The following is a 19476-nucleotide window of genomic DNA, read 5'->3' as shown; positions in this document are numbered from 1 at the left end:
TTTAGAAAAGGTAGAGGAACCAGAGGTCAAATTGCCAACATCTGCTGGATCATCAAAAAAGCAAGAGAGGTCCAGAAAAACATCTATTTCTGCTTTATTGACTATGCCAAAGCCTTTGACTGTGTGGATCACAATAAACTGTGGAAAATTCTGAAAGAGATGGGAATACCAGACCACCTGACCTGCCTCTTGAGAAATCTGTATGCAGGTCAGGAAGCAACAGTTAGAGCTGGACATGGAACAACAGACTGGTTCCAAATAGGAAAAGGAGTACGTCAAGGCTGTATATTGTCACCCTGCTTATTTAACTTCTATGCAGAGTACATCATGAGAAACGCTGGACTGGAAGAAATACAAGCTGGAATCAAGATTGCCGGGAAAAATATCAATAACCTCAGATATGCAGATGACACCACCCTTATGGCAGAAAGTGAAGAGGAGCTAAAAACCTCTTGATGAAAGTGAAAGAGGAGAGTGAAAAAGTTGGCTTAAAGCTCACCATTCAGAAAACGAAGATCATGGCATCCGGTCCCATCACTTCATGGGAAATAGATGGGGAAACAGTGGAAACAGTGTCAGACTTTATTTTTTGGGGCTCCAAAATCACTGCAGATGGTGATTGCAGCCATGAAATTAAAAGATGCTTACTCCTTGGAAGAAAAGTTATGACCAACCTAGATAGCATATTCAAAAGCAGAGACATTACTTTGCTGACTATGGTCCGTCTGGTCCAGGCTATGGTTTTTCCTGTCATGTATGGATGTGAGAGTTGGACTGTGAAGAAGGCTGAGCACCGAAGAATTGATGCTTTTGAACTATGGTGTTGGAGAAGACTCTTGAGAGTCCCTTGGACTGCAAGGAGATCCAACCAGTCCATTCTGAAGGAGATCAACCCTTGGATTTCTTTGGAGGGAATGATGCTAAAGCTGAAACTCCAGTACTTTGGCCACCTCATGAGAAGAGTTGACTCATTGGAAAAGACTCTGATGCTGGGAGGGATTGGGGGCAGGAGGAGAAGGGGACAACCGAGGATGAGATGGCTGGATGGCATCACGGACTCAATGGACATGAGTCTGAGTGAACTCCGGGAGATGGTGATGTACAGGGAGGCCTGGCATGCTGCGATTCATGGGGTTGCAAAGAGTTGGACATGACTGAGCGACTGAACTGAACTGAACTGATACCTGAATGGTCTAGTGGTTTTCCCTACTTTCTTCAATTTAAGTCTGAATTTGGTAATAAGGAGTTCATGATCTGAGCCACAGTCAGCTCCTGGTCTTCTTTTTGTTTACTGTATAGAGCTTCTCCATCTTTGGCTGCATAGAATATAGTCAATCTGATTTTGGTGTTGACCATCTGGTGATGTCCATGTGTAGAGTCTTCTCTTGTGTTTTTGGAAGAGGGTGTTTGCTATGACCAGTGCATTTTCTTGGCAAAACTATTAGTCTTTGCCCTGTTTCATTCTGCATTCCAAGGCCAAATTTTCCTGTTACTCCGGGTGTTTCTTGACTTCCTACTTTTGCATTCCAGTCCCCTATAATAAAAAAGACATCTTTTTTGGGTGTTAGTTCTTAAAGGTCTTGTAGGTCTTCATAGAACCGTTCAACTTCAGCTTCTTCAGCGTTACTGGTTAGGACATAGACTTGGATAACTGTGATATTGAATGGTTTGCCTTGGAAACGAAAAGATCATTCTGTTGTTTTTGAGATTGCATCCAAGTACTGCATTTAGGACTCTTTTGTTGACCATGATGGCTACTCCATTTCTTCTAAGGGATTCCTGCCCGCAGTAGTAGATATAATGGTCATCTGAGTTAAATTCACCCATTCCAGTCCATTTTAGTTCGCTGATTCCTAGAATGTTGATGTTCACCCTTGCCATCTCTTGTTTGACCACTTCCAATTTGCTTTGATTCATGGACCTGACTTTCCAGGTTCCTATGCAATATTGCTCTACAGCATCGGATCTTGCTTCTATCACCAGTCACATCCACAACTGGGTATTATTTTTGCTTTGGCTCCATCCCTTCATTCCTTCTGGAGTTATTTCTCCACTGATCTCTAGTAGCATATTGGGTACCTAATGACCTGGGGAGTTCCTCTCTCAGTATCCTATCATATTGCCTTTTCATACTGTTCATGGGGTTCTCAAGGCAAGAATACTGAAGTGGTTTGCCATTCCCTTTTCCAGTGGTCCACGCTCTGTCAGACCTCTCCACCATGACCCGCCCGTCTTGGCATGGCTTGGTTTCATTAAGTTAGACAAGGCTGTGGTCCTAGTGTGATTAGATTGACTAGTTTTCAGTGAGTATGGTTTCAGTGTGTCTGCCCTCTGATGCCCTCTTGCAACACCTACCATCTTACTTGGGTTTCTCTTACCTTGGGTGTATCTCTTCACGGCTGCTCCAGCAAAGCACAGCTGCTGCCTCTTACCTTGGATGAAGGGTATCTCCTTATCGCCGCCATTCCTGAACTTCAATGTGGGATAGCTCCTCTAGGCCCTCCTGCGCCTGTGCAGCCACCGCTCCTTGGGATACTCCTCCCGGCCACCAGCCCTGGCCTCCAGCATGGGTGTCTCCTCCCAGCTGCCGCCCTTGGCCTCGGGCTCGGGGTGGCTCTTCAGGGTCACCGCCCCTGGCTTCGGGCGTGAGGTGGCTTCTCCCGGCAGCCCCTGATCTAGGACACAGGGTGTCTCCTCCCGGCGGCCCTTGACCTCGGACACAGGATAGCTCCTCCCAGCCGCCACCCCTGACCTCAGACGCGGGGTGTCTCTTCCCAGCTGCCCCTGACCTCAGACATGGGGTAGCTCTTCCCGGCCGCCACTGACCTTGGATGCGGGGTAGCTCCTCTCGGCTGCCGCCCCTAACCTCAGACACAGGGTAGCTCCTCTCGGCTGTTCCTGCGCCGTCGCAGCCTGGCACTCTAGGCCGCTGCCCCTGACCTAGGGCGTGGGGTAGCTCCTCTAGGCCGTGCTTAGTGCACCGGGTCTCGCAGCCAGTCCCATCACTTCATGTCAAATAGATGGGGAAACAATGGAAACAGTGAGAGACTTTATTTTCTTTGGCTCCAAAATCACTGCAGATGGTGACTTCAGTTATGAAATTAAAAGACACTTGCTCCTTGAAAGAAAAGCTATGACCAACCTAGACAGCATATTAAAAAGTAGAGACATTACTTTGCCAACAAAGGTCCATCTAGCCAAGGCTATGGTTTTTCCAGTGGTCATGTATGGATGTGAGAATTGGACCATGGAGAAAGCTGAGCACCAAAGAATCGATGCTTTTGAAATGTGGTCTTGGAGAATACTCTTGAGAGTCCCCTGGACTGCAAGGATATCATGCCAATCAATCCTAAAGGAAATCAACCCTGAATATTCACTGGAAGAAATGATACTGAAACTCCAATACTTTGGCCACCTTATGCAAAGATCTGACTCATTAGAAAAGACCCTGATGCTGGGAACGATTGAAGGCAGCCTCCTGCATCCCCACTGAAGGTATCCCTTCAAAGCAGATGGCAGAGAATGAGATGGTTGGATGGCATCACTGACTCAATGGACATGAGTTTGAGCAAGCTCCCAGAACTGGTGCTTGATAGGAAAGCCTGGCATGCTGCAGTCCATGGGGTCACAAAGAGTCAGACACACCTGAGCAACTGAAATGAACTGAATTCCAATTTTCTATGACTATATCCAAAGGATGTTGGGAATGGATGACTTTTTTTTTTTAATTTAAATTTATTTATTTTAATTGGAGGCTAATTACTTTACAATATTGTATTGGTTCTGGATAACTTATTTGAATCCTGAGTTCTTAAAGGAAGTACTGGCTGCTGGCATTATGAATTTACAACATTCATTGGTTTAGGCATGTTCAGAGAAGATGTCTGAACCAATGCCTCTGTGATTCAGGAATATTATAGTAACTAAACCCATCTTTAAAAGTTGGGTGTTGACATTAATATGCAAATAAATGATGCTTTACTAAAATTTTCACGTTAAGCTTTTATAAACATAAGTAAGCAACTTAGTCAGATTGTAATGGGGAAAAAATGAATCCTGTTACACCCATAAAGTGGTGAATCATTTCACATTAAGTTTAAGGACTGTATTAAAGAGAGCAAATGAAAAGAATACAAAATCATATGTAAGCATCATCATAGAACTATGAAGATAGAACCAGTAAGATTCTATCAACCTTCAAACACTAACACGCAGACATTCACAGAATATTTCCCTCAGATTTATGAAGTCATAGAAATAGTTTTTTAAAGCAGCAGTTGTCTGCAAGAGAGGAAAGCCGATAGCAATCTTCAATTGTTTGAAAGTCTCAGTATTGAAGCTTAGGTCCTTTTCCCCTTGGTTTGAATTCTGGTATAGCTCTATTATTTACAATTGCCCATCACCCAAATTTTTTTTTAAAGTGAATTACAACAAACTCATCCATCACCATCTTTCAGCTGTGGCCACACCCTAATTACTCAGAGTCTAGCACAATCCACTGAACAGGCTTTGGCAAGCACTGGCTACCTCCCCAGCTATGAGCTTGGATCCAGATAGCCACAGTGGACTCTCAAAGACCTCTTCAGAGCTGAGGCAAGAACAAATCCCAACTATCCACGAGTGGAAAGGACTTATCAGAGGTGCTTACTAGAAATCTCTGTTCAAGGGGTGATTAAGGCTGGACCAGCAGTGGAGAAGATTAGGGGAGGAAGAATTATTTAATGACTCATTGATGATTTAATAGCATTTCAAATAGAGAGACTTGAATGCTCTGGAAACTCATTTGGATTCTTTTTTTTTCCCCTGTAAACTGAAGGAAGCTATTAAAGATAAATAAACAGGATTGTTTGAAGAAACAGCTCTAGCAGAAGGAACGATGGGAGAAGCCCATATGAAAAGCAGAGGGAAAAGTTACAAGGTCCTTTAGGAAATCTACAGCCTTGTTACTCAGAGCAGCACCTCTATTGCCCAGGAGTTTGTTAGAAATAAGAGTTTCTGGCTCCATCTCAGACCCAATAACCTTGAATCTGATGTTTTAGTGAGATCCCCAGTGTGAAATAGGGGTTCCCTGGTGGATCAGCTGTAAAGAATCTGCCTGCAATGCAGGAGAGGCAGATTCAATCCCTGGGTGGGGAAGATCCTCTGGAGAAGGAAATGGCAATCCACTCTAGTATTCTTTCCTGGGAAATCCCATGGACAGAGGAGCCTGGTGGGCTACAGTCCATGGGGTTGCAAGAATCAGACTCAACTTAGCAACTAAACCACCACTATATATACATATACATATACATATACATATACATATACATATACATATATACACTACCATGTGTAAAATAGATAGTTAGTGGGAAGCTGCTGTATAGCATAGGCAGCTCACCTTGGTGCTCTATAATGACCTAGAGGGGTGGGATGAGGAGGCTTGGGATGGGAGGCAGGTCCAAGGAGGAAGGGATGTAGGTATGGATATAGCTGATTCACTTCATTGTAGAGCAGAAACCAAAGCATCATTGCAAAGCAATGATAAGTCCATAAAAATAATTTTTTAAAAGAGTAGGTTATAGCTGGAGTTCTGATATCTGGAGAGATTCCTAAAGCAACTGGTCAGGAAATGATCTTCCGGTGCATGGGAAGCTGTGAGTGAGGGTTGGGTTCATGGGGGACTGTGGGGAATTGTATGCACAGTGTGCCAAGTAGTTCTAGTTTGGGGGAAAAAAAGACAATTTCAGAGTCCTAGTGGAAGGATGATCTATAAGACTGAGTGACAAATTTTATGTATGAAGTGAGCCAGAGTTGCTTAAGATGGCACTTCTGTTTTCAATCTGCTAAATTCCAGGAAGGTGACATGAAATACCTGGAATTTCTACAATCTTACATCACTGATAAATCGACCTCTAGAATGTCTTTTTTGGAAAGTGCACAGCATTTGCACTAGACATTGGAGAAGACTCTTGAGAGTCCCTTGGACTGCAAGGAGATCCAACCAGTCCATTCTGGAGGAGATCAGCCCTGGGATTTCTTTGGAAGGAATGATGCTGAAGCTGAAGCTCCAATACTTTGGCCACCTCATACGAAGAGTTGACTCACTGGAAAAGACTCTGATGCTGGCAGGGATTGGGGGCAGGAGGAGAAGGGGACGACCAAGGATGAGATGGCTGGATGGCATCATGGACTCGATGGATGTGAATCTGAGTGAACTCCGGGAGATGGTGATGGACAGGGAGGCCTGGTGTGCTGCGATTCATGGGGTCGCAAAGAGTCGGACACGACTGAGCGACTGAACTGAACTGAACTGAACTTTATGCGGGAGCCCTTAAGAATGAGTGAAAATATCTAATGTTTATTGATAACTTTCTGATACAAAATATGATCTTCAGTGCTTTAAATACCCATGATGAACTTCATAACAACCCCATGAATTAGGCTCTATTGCTATTTCCATTTTATAGATGAGAAAACTGAGGCATGTAATGGTATTTAACTTGCCCAAGGCAAAAAGTCAGTGTCAGAGTCAAGATCTGTACCTGGTTTGTGATGTCACAGCTTAAAATCCTCATCAGTTCTGGGCTACACTCCCTCTCCCACAGACTTTTATATTATGTTCTAATCTGCAGGACATGTCCAAGTTCAAACAGGCATCCATTTTTTATTTACCATGCTCTCCAAAAAGTGATAGACAAGATTTTTCATTTCTTCTAAGTTCCAGGAATTATTCTTATGAAATGAAAAACATTAAAAGGTAATATTTCTTATAAATAAGACAGCTGCACAAATTGAGAGAGAATCAATTCCTGATGAGGTGTGTTACTTAGGAGGGTGCTCTCAGGGGCAAGGAAATCCTCCCAAGTCCCACAAACTTTATTCTGATCAGACAGGTCTATGACTGATCGTTTATGACCCTCTAATCTAGATCCCAGATATTTTCAAAGGTAGTCTGTATGCAAAAGGGAAAACAAAGTGGGGGAGGGGAAGTAAAGGCCTGGATAATAAAAATACCGGGCAATTTCAAGGCATGGGGCCAATCTTCCTGAGTTCAGCTCCATCTTCTTTCTCCCTGCTGCCCAGCGATACCACGAGCAAATCACTGTCTGTGCATCAGTTTCTCCGTTTGGAGATTGGGGGCAATGAGCATACTTCCTTCAAAGTATCACTTGAAGGAACAAAATGACAGTCCATGAGGAGTACATAGTAAACACAGATAATACGACAATCATCAGATCAGTAGTCAAATCAATACACAGACTTTAATGATGACTTTTTTTCTTTACCAATTGTCCACCAGACTCCAAAGTATCTGTCTCTGTCTCCATCTCTCTCAGTTGTGGGTTGAAAGATGAAGCTCAGGTTGGCAGGAGAAATCTCCTTTTAGTTTCCTTTAAATGAGTTCCAGAGGGCTTTATTTCCCTGGCCACTATTATTTACTCTGGCACTCATAGTTAGCGGCAAGAACTATTAGCAAAAACCCCCAAATCACATGGATATCAATAGAGGAAAACCCTTCCAAGATTCCATATCCTGCCTGTGCCTCCAATCCAGAAACATCCACTGACCCCCTTTTAGCACCGGCTGATGACGATGCAGATATTTCAGGCTGCAGTTCCTTACTCACTGCAGTCTGTTTGAGGTTGCTTTGCCCCTGGACTATTTTTGCTCACATGGTTGCTCTCAGCCGCAGACATTCAAATGGAAACCAGAGGGATCCAAATACTTGGGAGGAATCCATAAACAAATGTAGGAAGAAGCATCCAGTCTGACCATGGCGCCCACAGAAGTTTCTGTAGACAGAATATAAAGGGCCAGATTCCCAACACCTATGACTTGAAAACTTGCCTAAATCTTTCTTAGAGACTTAGCTACTTCCCAGGAATGGAAGGATGGAAATTCAGAAGAGCAGCTTGGGAACAGCTTATTCAGTGTGTGTGTGTGGTGATTTCAAAGATTTCCCTTTGTGGGGCCACGAATGCTGAGGACAACTGGATGCCTGCCATGTTGTGCTTACAGAGAAAATATAATTTGGGCTATATTTATTTATTTTTTAAATAAAAGTAAGTCAAACAAAAAGAGGTCCCTATTTATAGAAACTTAGAGAAAAGTATCAGGCCAAGTTAAGGTGTGTTTTCATTAAGAAAAGAAAATGATTAAAATAGATTCTAAGAATTACATGAACAAAACCTTTTTGACTATCAATAACTAACCCCAAACCTAGCTTGCAAATATCTAAATGCCATTCATGACAACAAAACTCTCTGATTCTATAAAATTCAAAAATATGGTACTAGATGTAATACAGGGCCTTCAAAATTTCTTTTTCCCCAAATCATCAGACTTTTCCCTTTTCCTCTCCAATTCATCCTAAATGGACCACCATTAGGTAAGAAACTGATGCAAACTAAGGAAAAGAGGGAACCCCCAAATCATGAGGCTGCCTTGGAAAAATTCTGTAATTGGAGCATAAACTGAACTTACCAGCAGTTTTGGGCTTGCCTGGTAGCTCAGCTGGTAAAGAATCTGCCTGCAATGCAGGAGACCCCAGTTCAATTTCCGAGTCAGGAAGATCACCTAGAGAAGGGATAGGCTACCCACCCACTCCTATATTCTTGGGCTCAGATGGTAAAGAATCCTCCTGCAATGCGGGAGAACTGGGTTCAATCCCTGGGTTGAAAAGATCCCCGTAGGAGGGCATGGCAACCCACTCCAGTATTCTTGCCTGGAGAATCCCCATGGACAGAGGAGCCTGGTGGGCTACGGTCTATGGAGTCACAAAGAGTGAGACACGACAGAGTGACTAAACACACAGCCCAGCAGCAGTTTTGTTCATCATAGTCTGGAATCATATTAACTCATTATGTTTGAAGGATCCCCAGGCACAACCCCCCACCACTTGCATGCAAGAGAGAAACAGAACAATGTGATCTGGGACCTTACAGCCCTTATTTAATGAGCATGTTGGGCAACTGTATCTAAACACATAAAAATAAAGAACCCTTTCCCTCTAAAGCAGTAAAAAAAAACTGTAAGAAATCATTGCTTTCACCAGTGGGTGGGCAAGTCTTCAAACACTCGTCAATTTCACACACCTTTTAAGACTACCTGGAAAACGACATGTAGCCTGCCAGATGGAACCAGCTTAGAGAATATTTTCGCCTTTTCACCTTTCAACAAATTGCTTATTCTCCCATTGGAACAATATCCTATTGCTTGCCCCGAAGTACAGTATGTGACTGCTCAAGTTAGGAAGTAAATGAATTGTTGTGCTGTCAAGAAGATTTTTTCCCCCGCATACCTTTATATCTAGGAATTCCAAAGTTAGAAACTGAAGGAAATGCCCACTGTTTTCATCTACTTTCATTTTTCTGTGTTCTACTAGGGTTGCTTTGCAATGTGAAATTACTAGGAGGAGGAAGAGGAATTGCAATATTCATACAAGTTTGTGAGTGGACCCTGGGATGCCCTTGTCACAGTCCAGTGAGAATTTTGACAGGTGGTACTTTCTGTATTTTAGTTAAGCCCAGTTTCCCAGGTGGCTAAGTAGTAAAGCATCTGCTTAAATATCTGCCTGTCCACACAGGAGACATAAGTTCAATTCTTGGGTGGGGAAGATCCCCTGGAGAAGGAAATGGCAACTCACCCCAGTATTCTTGCCCGGGAAATCCCATGGACAGAGGAGCCTGGCAGACTACAGTTCATGGGGTCGCAAAGAGTCAGACACGACTTAATGAGTAAACAACAACAGCAAACACAGGCAACCCTCCTTAAGGATTCAGTTTACTTAGTAGGAAAGGAGTATATGGAAACATGATAAAGGCTGAATTCTGGACTAAGTCCCAAAGATTTCTGAAACGCAAGAGCCTACTGTCTGATAAAGGACATTTGTATATATCAGAACTTTCAAAAGAGAGGCTGCTCCAGTAGCATGGCCCATGTCACAAATCTCAACCTAAGTCAACCCAAACTTACAGGAAATGCCTCACTGTCTAGGAAACCCAACAGACACCAGGGACAACCCTCCACTTCAGCTTTGCCTAGTTCACCTGGAAAACAGGACCTGCTATCCCTACCAGGATGAGGACGAGATGGTTGGATGGCATCACTGACTCAACGGACGTGAGTTTGAGCAAAACTCCGGGAGACAGTGAAAGAAAGGGAAGCCTGACGTGCTGCAGTCCATAGAGCCTCAAAGAGTCAGACATGACCGAGCAACTGAACTCCAGTCCCTATCAGGAACTCCCTGACCTCCTAGCCAATCATGCCTTGTTTTTGAGTTGCTGCTTCTAATGTTCTTCCCCAAAATCCTTTGTGAAGAGAGCCCCATGTTTTATGAAGCCCCATGTTTTGTGAAGCACTGTTGTTCCACAATCCATGGATTGTTTTCCCTTCGGTAAAGAGCATCAAACTCATTATGAAATTATAATAACTTGTCATTTGAGACCATGAAGCTATCAGACATTCAGCTCTGCCTGAGCTGGATGATCCTTCCTGCTTCATCCATTAAAAATTGAAAGCAAATTTTAAAAGTTCAAAAAAAGTTTAGTTCAATAACACATGGAAATGAGACAATTCAACACTCTGCCAAGCAAGCCATACATAGAAAAGTGCTTGTATCTCCTTTCTTCATCCAGCAACAGCTGCAAATAACAAGTCAGGGGACATCTCTGGTGGCCCAGTGGATGTTATTCCACACTCCTAATGCAAGGGGCAGGGGTTTTATCTCCGGTCAGGGAACTAAGATCCTACATGCTGAGTGGCCAAAATACAATAAACAAAAAAATAATATATAAGAACAAACAAACCACAAAGTCAAAGAAACTCTTGCAAGCAAGTGGATGAATTCAGTTCCATGCAGTATCCATTTGCAGCCTTCCCACAGCTATGTCCACACAAATGAGCACCCAAACTTTACCTTGACACGTTCAACTTAACTTGCCCAGGAAACTTACCGTGTGGACAAAGCAGCCTTCAGTACTCGCATTTGATTTTTATTTTTATATAGAGAAACTGGATCTCTAGACTTATGATTTGCTCCTCTTTTTATGGCACCTGCTGTCTTTAATATCCTAAAGAGCAAATGACATGACTGATAAAGATATTCCATAACAGTTTCAGTATTATCAGTTATAATCCATGCTCCTTAAAATAGTGCTTAATACCCTATCTATAATACATATGTGAACAGCTTTGACCCAAACATGGAAAATTATTCCCCATGTGATGTTTCAGCAGTTAAGATTATATGTTGTTAGAGAGCATAATCCAGGTCAGTATTAGAGAAGGAGAAGCCTAAGCTGTGAAGGCAGCAGAAACTTAAAACTGATTAGATTGGAAGATTTATCAAATAAAAATATGAGATGCCAGGTTAAATCAGAATTTCATACACAATGACTAATGTTTCTGTGTGTCTTGCACATGTTTTGGAATACACTTATACTGAAAACTATTCATGATTTACATGAAATTCACATTTAACTAAGTTTCCTCTATTTCATCTGGCAAGCTCAAATATAGTAGGAGATTTAAGATACATACAAATCATAACTAACAATATGTGATATACATGCCTACATGTAATATTCATAATCAGTTCAGTTCAGTCACTCAGTCATGTCTGACTCTTTGCAAGCTCATGAATTGCAGCACGCCAGGCCTCCCTGTCCATCACCATCTCCCGGAGTTCACTCAAACTCACATCCATCGAGTCGGTGATGCCATCCAGCCATCTCATCCTCTGTCATCCCCTTTTCCTCCTGCCCCCAATCCCTCCCAGCATTAGCATCTTTTCCAACGAGTCAACTCTTCGCATGAGGTGGACAAAGTACTGAAGTTTCAGCTTTAGCATCATTCCTTCCAAAGAATACCCAGGGCTGATCTCCTTTAGAATGGGCTGGATGGATCTCCTTTTAGTCCAAGGGACTCTCAAGTATCTTTTCCAACACCACAGTTCAAAAGCATCAATTCTTCAGTGCTCAGCTTTCTTCACAGTCCAACTCTCACATCCATACATGACCACTGGAAAAACTATAACCTTGACGAAATGGACCTTTGTTGGCAAAATAATGTCTCTGCTTTTCAATATGCTATCTAAGTTGGTCAATAATTCATTTCTAAATATTTTTTCAGAGGAGAATTACTATAAGTATTCAAGATAAATGTTTTATACTGAGAAGTATTGTAATATTGGCAAATTAATTAGCATTGTCCAAAACAAATTTTTTCATAAAATGAAATAAGAAAGTATTATAGGATTTCATATGCATATATGACAATAAATTCCATGATAGGGTTTGAGTGTATAGCAATTGAACTTAATAACTACATAAAGAAGCTGAAGTTGAATGGTTCTATGAACACCTACAATACCTTTTAGAACTAACACCCCCCCAAAATGTCCTTTTCATTATAGGGGACTGGAATGCAAAAGTGGAAATCAAGAAACACCTGGAGTAACAGGCAAATTTGGCCTTGGAGTACAGAATGAAGCAGGGCAGAGGATAATAGAGTTTTGCCAAGAAAACACACTGGTCATAGCAGTCACCCTCTTCCAACAACACAAGAGAAGACTCTACAAATGGACATCACCAAATGGTCAACACTGAATTCAGACTGACTATATTCTTTGTAGCCAAAGATGGAGAAGCTCTATACAGTCAGCAAAAACAAGACTGGGAGCTGACTTGTGGCTCAGATCATGAACTTTCCTTATTGCCAAATTCAGACTTAAATTGAAGAAAGTAAGGAAAACCACTAGACCATTCAGGTATGACCTAAATCAAATCCCTTGTGACTATACAGTGGAAATGAGAAATAGATTTAAGGGACTAGATCTGATAGAGTGTCTGCTAAACTATGGATGGAGGTTAGTGACATTGTACAGGAGGCAGGGATCAAGACCATCCTCAAGAAAAAGAAATGCAAAATGGCTGTCTGATGAGGACTTACAAATATCTCTGAAAACCAGAGAAGTGAAAAGAAAAGGAGAAAAGGAAAGATATACCCATTTGAATGCAGAGTTCCAAAGAATAGCAAGAAGAGATAAGAAAGCCTTCCTCAGTGATCAGTGCAAAGAAATAGAGGAAAACAATAGAATGGGAAAGATTAGAGATCTATTCAAGAAAATTATACATACCAAGGAAACATTTCATGCAAAGATGGGCTCAATAAAGGACAGAAATGGTATGGACCTAACGGAAGCAGAAGATATTAAGAAGAGATGGCAAGAATACACAGAAGAACTGTACACGACCCAGATAATCACGATGGTGTAATCACTCACCTAGAGCCAGACATCCTGGAATGGGAAGTCAAGTGGGCCTTAGGAAGCATCACTAAGAACAAAGCTAGTGGAGGTGATGTAATTCTAGTTGAGCTATTTCAAATCCTAAAAGATGATGTTGTGAAAGTGCTGCACTCAATATGTCAGCAAATATAGAAAACTCAGCAGTGGTCACAAGACTGGAAAAGGTCAGTTTTCATTCCAATCCCAAAGAAAGGCAGTGCCAAAGAATGTTCAAACTACTGCACAATTGCACTCATCTACAAGTTGGTAAAATAATGCTCAAAGTTCTCCAAGCCAGGCTTGAACAATACATGAACTGTGAAACTCCAGATGCTCAAGCTGGTTTTAGAAAAGGCAGAGCAACCAGCGATCAAACTGCCAACATCTGCTGGATCATCAAAAAAGCAAGAGAGTTCCAGAAAAACATCTATTTCTGCTTTATTGACTATGCCAAAGCCTTTGACTATGTGGATCACAACAAACTGTGGAAAATTCTGAAAGAGACGGAAATACCAGACCATCTGACCTGCCTCTTGAGAAATCTGTATACAGGTCAGGAAGCAATAGTTAGAACTGGACATGGAACAACAGACTCTTCCAAATAGGAAAAGGAGTATGTCAAGGCTGTATATTGTCACCCTGTTTATTTAAATTATATGAAGATTACATCATGAGAAACTCATGGCTGGATGAAGCACAAAGTGGAATCAAGATTTCTGGGAGAAATATCAATAATCTCAGATATGCAGATTACACCACTCTTACGGCAGAAAGAGAAGAACTAAAGAGACTCTTGATGAAATTGAAAGAGAGAGTGAAAATGTTGGCTTAAAGCTCAACATTCAGAAAACTAAGATCATGGCATCCAGTCCTATCACTTCATGGGAAATAGATGGGGAAACAGTGGAAACAGTGGCAGACTTTAATTTTTGAGCTCCAAAATCACTGCAGATGGTGACTGCAGCCATGAAATTAAAAGACTCTTGCTCCTTGGAAGGAAAGTTATGACCAACCTAGAGAGCATATTAAAAAGCAGAGACATTACTTTGCCAACAAAGGTCCATCTAGTCCAGGCTATGGTTTTTCCAGTAGTCATGTATAGATGTGAGAGTTGGACTATAAAGAAAGTTGAGTGTCGAAGAATTGATGCTTTTGAACTGTGGTGTTGGAGAAGATTCTTGAGAGTACCTTGAACTGCAAAGAGATCCAACCAGTCCATCCTAAAGGAAATCAATCCTGAATATTCATTGGAAGGACTGATGTTGAAGCTGAAACTCCAATATTTTGGCTACCTGATGCAAAGAACTGACTCATTTGAAAAGACCCTAATGTTGGGCAAGATTGAAGGTGGGGGGAAAGGGGACAACAGAGAATGAGACAATTAGATGGAATCAGTGACTCAATGGACATGAGTCTCAGTAAACTGCGGGAGTTGGTGATGGACAGGGAGGTCTGAAGTACTGCAGTCCATGGGGTCGCAAAGAGTCGGACATGACTAAGTGACTGAAGTGAATGGTACTGAATTAATTCATTAAGGTTCTAGAACCTTTAATGTACCTTTGATGGGCTAGAAAAGTGAAGGAAAAAAAAAAAAGAAAAGAGTAAGAACTCCTTGGATTCCAGAAACCAGCATGGAAAAAACTTCCCCACAGAGTAGATGTGATAAGAGGATATGGAGTGATTTCTTCCCAGAAATTTCAGTGCTCTGTTGGCAAGGAGACAGCCCCAGTGGTCTTATTCTGGGCACCCTCTCTCCAGGGACTCCAGCCACAATGGTGTGACTCCATATCAGAGCCTGATGTTTGAATGGAAGAAGTAACCAAGTAGCTGGGAGACTTCAAAACATGTTTTTAAGTAAAGTAAAAAATTAACATAAAAGAGATGTAAAAATTTTGTGTCAATATAAATTGATAGACAAGATGAAGCATTAGTAACAGTCTGGTTCAATCAACAGCTGTCAGTGGGAAGGAATTGAAAAAAAAAAAAGAACAAAAAATGTTCTCCTGATTAAATCTGGCCAAGTTATCTGTTTAAGCTGCTTTTCATTAAATGTTTGTTAATTTAATTTATAAAAACCAAAAGCCAATGGTCGCTATCTGCTGCTCACAATAGGCATTGCATATGTACAGGCTGGCTCTCTGCCAGGATATAGTGTCATACAGACTGGTATCTTGTATGTAAACATTGTTTGAATCTCTAATAATCAAAAAAAAAATTTTTAACCCTCCATGGTTTCAATATCCTTATAATACAAAATAAATACTGAACTTCCTGTGTCTAGTTTCTGTATTTACACTCCAGTCCTTCTTGTTAGCAAGTCAATGTGAGCAGAATTTGTTTCACCACATTCATTAGGTCAAAGTTTTCACTTCCGCTGGGTGAGAGGAAGTTATCACTAAGGAGAATCAATCCTGTTATATGGTTTATGGTTATTGGACTTGGATGTTACATCTAAGAAAATTCCTATTATAGGAATCTTGTTTCTAAGTTAAATATTAAATATGGCAACTTATAGAAACACTGTGTCTTATGGATATGTTGTTGGATGTTACTTGTAATGTGTGTCATGATTATATACAAGGTAAATATAAATATAGTGGTAAATAGAATCAGTAGTATGTTTTATATATATATATATATATATATATATATATTCTATTACAAATGATGATTGTCATAATTAATAATATATGCTAAATAAAAATGTTGAAGGGAAATGTAAGCAAGAGAATATTCATTCTCTTTTCTTAACTTCTATTCAGTCCATAAATATCTACCACACAGCTTCTCTCCCAAGGAGAGGGGGAGATGTTTTTCTTCACTCCACCAACCAGAAAATCTTTCCTGGGTATCTTCTAGGTGCTGTGCACTGTGCTAGAGACTGGGGAGGATAGAGGGCAAATGTCGGAAATGTTCCTAGTCTCCAGCAGCTTGTGGTCCATTTATAACCTCCCAACGATGGCTCTGCCCTGGGGTTTTTTCCATTTGCATAAAAACTTTCTTCTACAGATCATCAAGTGGCAACAGTAACTGTGGAATTCATCTGGTGACTATGGTGAGAACCACTTGGATACAGGGCAACCCCATCCATCTGTTTTCAAGAATAATTTATCAGGAATCCACCTCGTCCCATCAGAATTTGTTTGAACTTGAGCTGTTGCTGTTGTTTAGTCACTCAGTCTGTTCAGCTCTTTGTGAGCCCATGGACTGCAACACGCCAGTCTTCCCTCTCCTTCATCATCTGTGGCACTTGCTCAAACTCATGTCCTTTGAGTCAGTGATGACATCCAACAATCTCATCCTCTGTCATCCTTTTCTCCTCCTGTCTTCAGTCTTTCCCAGGATCATGGTCTTTTCTAATGAGTCAACTCCTCACATCAGGAGGCCCAACTATTGGAGCTTCAGCTTCAGCATCAGTCCTTCCAATGAATATTCAGGATATCCTTTAAGATTGACTGGCTTGACCTTCTTGCAGTCCAAGGGACTCTCAAGAGTCTTATTTTCCAAACCGCAGTTCAAAATCATCAATTCTTTGGCATTCAGCCTTCTTTATGGTCCGACTCTCACATCCATACATGACTACTGGAAAATCATAGATTTCACTATCTGGAACTTTGCTGGCAAATTAATGTCTCGGCTTTTTAATATGCTGTCTAGATTTGTCATAACTTTTCTTCCAAGGAGCAAAAAGCTTTTAATTTCATGGCTGTAGTCACCATCTCCAGTGATTTTGGTTGTTTAGTCAGCTTAGTGGTGTCCCACTCTTACACCCCTATGGACTGTAGCCTGCTAGGTGCCTCTGTCACTGTTTCCATTGTTCCCCATCTATTTGCCATGCAGTAATGAAACCAGATGCCATGATCTTAGTTTTTTGAATGTTTAGTTTTAAGCCAGCTTTTTAACTCTCCTCTTTCACCTTTATCAAGAGGCTCTTTAGTTCCTCTTCACTTTCTGCCATAAGGGTGGTGTCATCTGCATATGAGGTTATTGATATTTCTCCCAGAAATCTTGATTCCAGCTTGTGCTTCATCCAGCCTGGCATTTCATATGATACATATAAGTTAAATAAGCAGGGTGACAATATACAGCCTTGATGTACTCCCTTCCCAATTTGGAACCAGTCCATTGTTCTATGCCGTTCTAACTGTTGCTTCTTGACCTGCATAAAGGTTTTGCAGAGGGAGGTAACGTGGTCTGGTACGCACATCTCTTGAAGAATTTTCCACAGTTTGTTGTGACACACACAGTCAAAGGCTTTGGCATAGTCAGTGAAGCAGAAGTAAATGTTTTTTTTCTGGAATTCTCTTGCTCTTTCTATGATCCAGCAGATGCTGGCAACTTGATCTCTGGTTCCTTTGCCTTTTCTTAATCCAGCTTGAACATACGAAAGTTCTCGGTTCATGTACTGTTGAAGACTGGCTTGGAGAATTTTGAGTATTACTTTGGTTGCATGTGAGATGAGTGCAATTGTGCAGTAGTTTGAACATCCTTTGGCATTGCCTTTCTTTGGGATTGGAATGAAAACTGACCTTTTCCAGTCCTGTGGCCACTGTTGAGTTTTCCAAATTTGCTGGCATACTGAGTGCATCACTTTCACAGCATCACCTTTTAGGACTTGGAATAGCTCAACTGGAATTCATTCCATCACCTCCACTAGCTTTGTTTGTAGTGATGCTTCCTAAGGTCCACTTGACTTTGCACTCTAGGATCTGGCTCTAGGTGAGTGGTCAAACCATTGTGGTTATCTGGATCATGAAGATATCTTTTGTATAGTTCTGTGTATTCTTGCCACCTCCTCTTAATATCTTCTGCTTCTGTTAGGTCCATAACATTTCTATCTTTTATTGGGCCTATCTTTCATGTGCTCATAATGTTTCAAGGGCTTCATTCTCCTTTTGTATCTCTAATTTTCTTGACTAGATCTCTAGTCTTTCCCATTCTATTGTTTTCCTCTATTTCCTTGTGTAAATCACTGAGGAAGGCTTTCTAATCTCCCCTTGTTTTTTTGGAACTCTGCATTCAGTTGGGTATACTTTTCCTTTTCTCCTTTGTCTTTTGCTTCTCTTCTTTTCTCAGCTATTTGTAAGGCTTTCTCAGACAATGATTTTGCCTTTTTGCATCCCTTTTTATTGGGGATGGTTTTGATCACAGCCCTCTGTACAATGTAATGAACCTCCATCTATAGTTCTTCAGGCACCCTATCAGATCTAACTCCTTGAATCTATTTGTCACTTCCACCATACAGTCTTAAGGGATTTGATTTAAGTCATGACTGAATGGTCTAGTGGTTTTCCCTGCTTTCTTCAATTTAAATCTGAGTTTTGCAATAAGGAGTTCATGATCTGAGCCACAGTCAACTCCTGGTCTTGTTTTGCTGAATGCTTAGAGCTTCTCTATCTTCAGCTGCAATAAATATAATCAATCTGTTTTTGCTATTGACCATCTAATGATGTCCATGTGTAGAGTCATCTCTTGTGTTGTTGGAAGAGGGTATTTGCTATGACCAATGCATTCTCTTAGAAAAACTCTGTTTACTTTTGTCTTGCTTCATTTTGTTTCCAAGGCCAAACTTTTTTTTACTCCAGGTATCTCTTGACTTCCTACTTTTGCATTCCAGTTCCCTATGATGAAAAGGACACCCTTTTTTGGTGTTCGTTCTAGAAGGTTCTTTTAGGTCATCAAAAAACCATTCAACTTCAGCTTCTTTGGCATTAGTGGTTGGGACATAGACTTGGATCACTGTGATATTGAGTGTTTTGCCTTGGAAACCAACAGAGATCATTCTTTCATTTTTCAGATTGCAGCCAAGTACTGGATTTCAGACTCTTTTGTTGACTATGATGGCTACTCCATTTCTTCTAAGGGATTCTTGCTGGCAGTAGTAGATGTAATGGTCACCTGAATTAAGTTCACCCATTCCAGTCCATTTCAGCTCACTGATTCCTAAAATGATGATGTTTATCCTTGCCATCTCCTGTTTTATCATTTCCAATGTGTCTTGATTCATGGACCTAACATCCCAGGTTCCTATGCAATACTGTTCTTTACAGCATCGGACTTTACTTTCATCACCAGTCACATCCACAAGAATACTGAAGTGGTTTGCCAGACCCTTCTCCAGTGGATCACGTTTTGTCAGAACTCTCCACCATGACCCAGCCATTTTGGGTGCCCTACAGGGCATGACCCATAGTGTCACTGAGTTA

This window comes from Capricornis sumatraensis, chromosome 15 (genome assembly GCF_032405125.1).
Source record: "Capricornis sumatraensis isolate serow.1 chromosome 15, serow.2, whole genome shotgun sequence".
In the NCBI taxonomy this organism is placed as follows: domain Eukaryota; kingdom Metazoa; phylum Chordata; class Mammalia; order Artiodactyla; family Bovidae; genus Capricornis; species Capricornis sumatraensis.
This window is presented reverse-complemented; position numbering follows the sequence as displayed.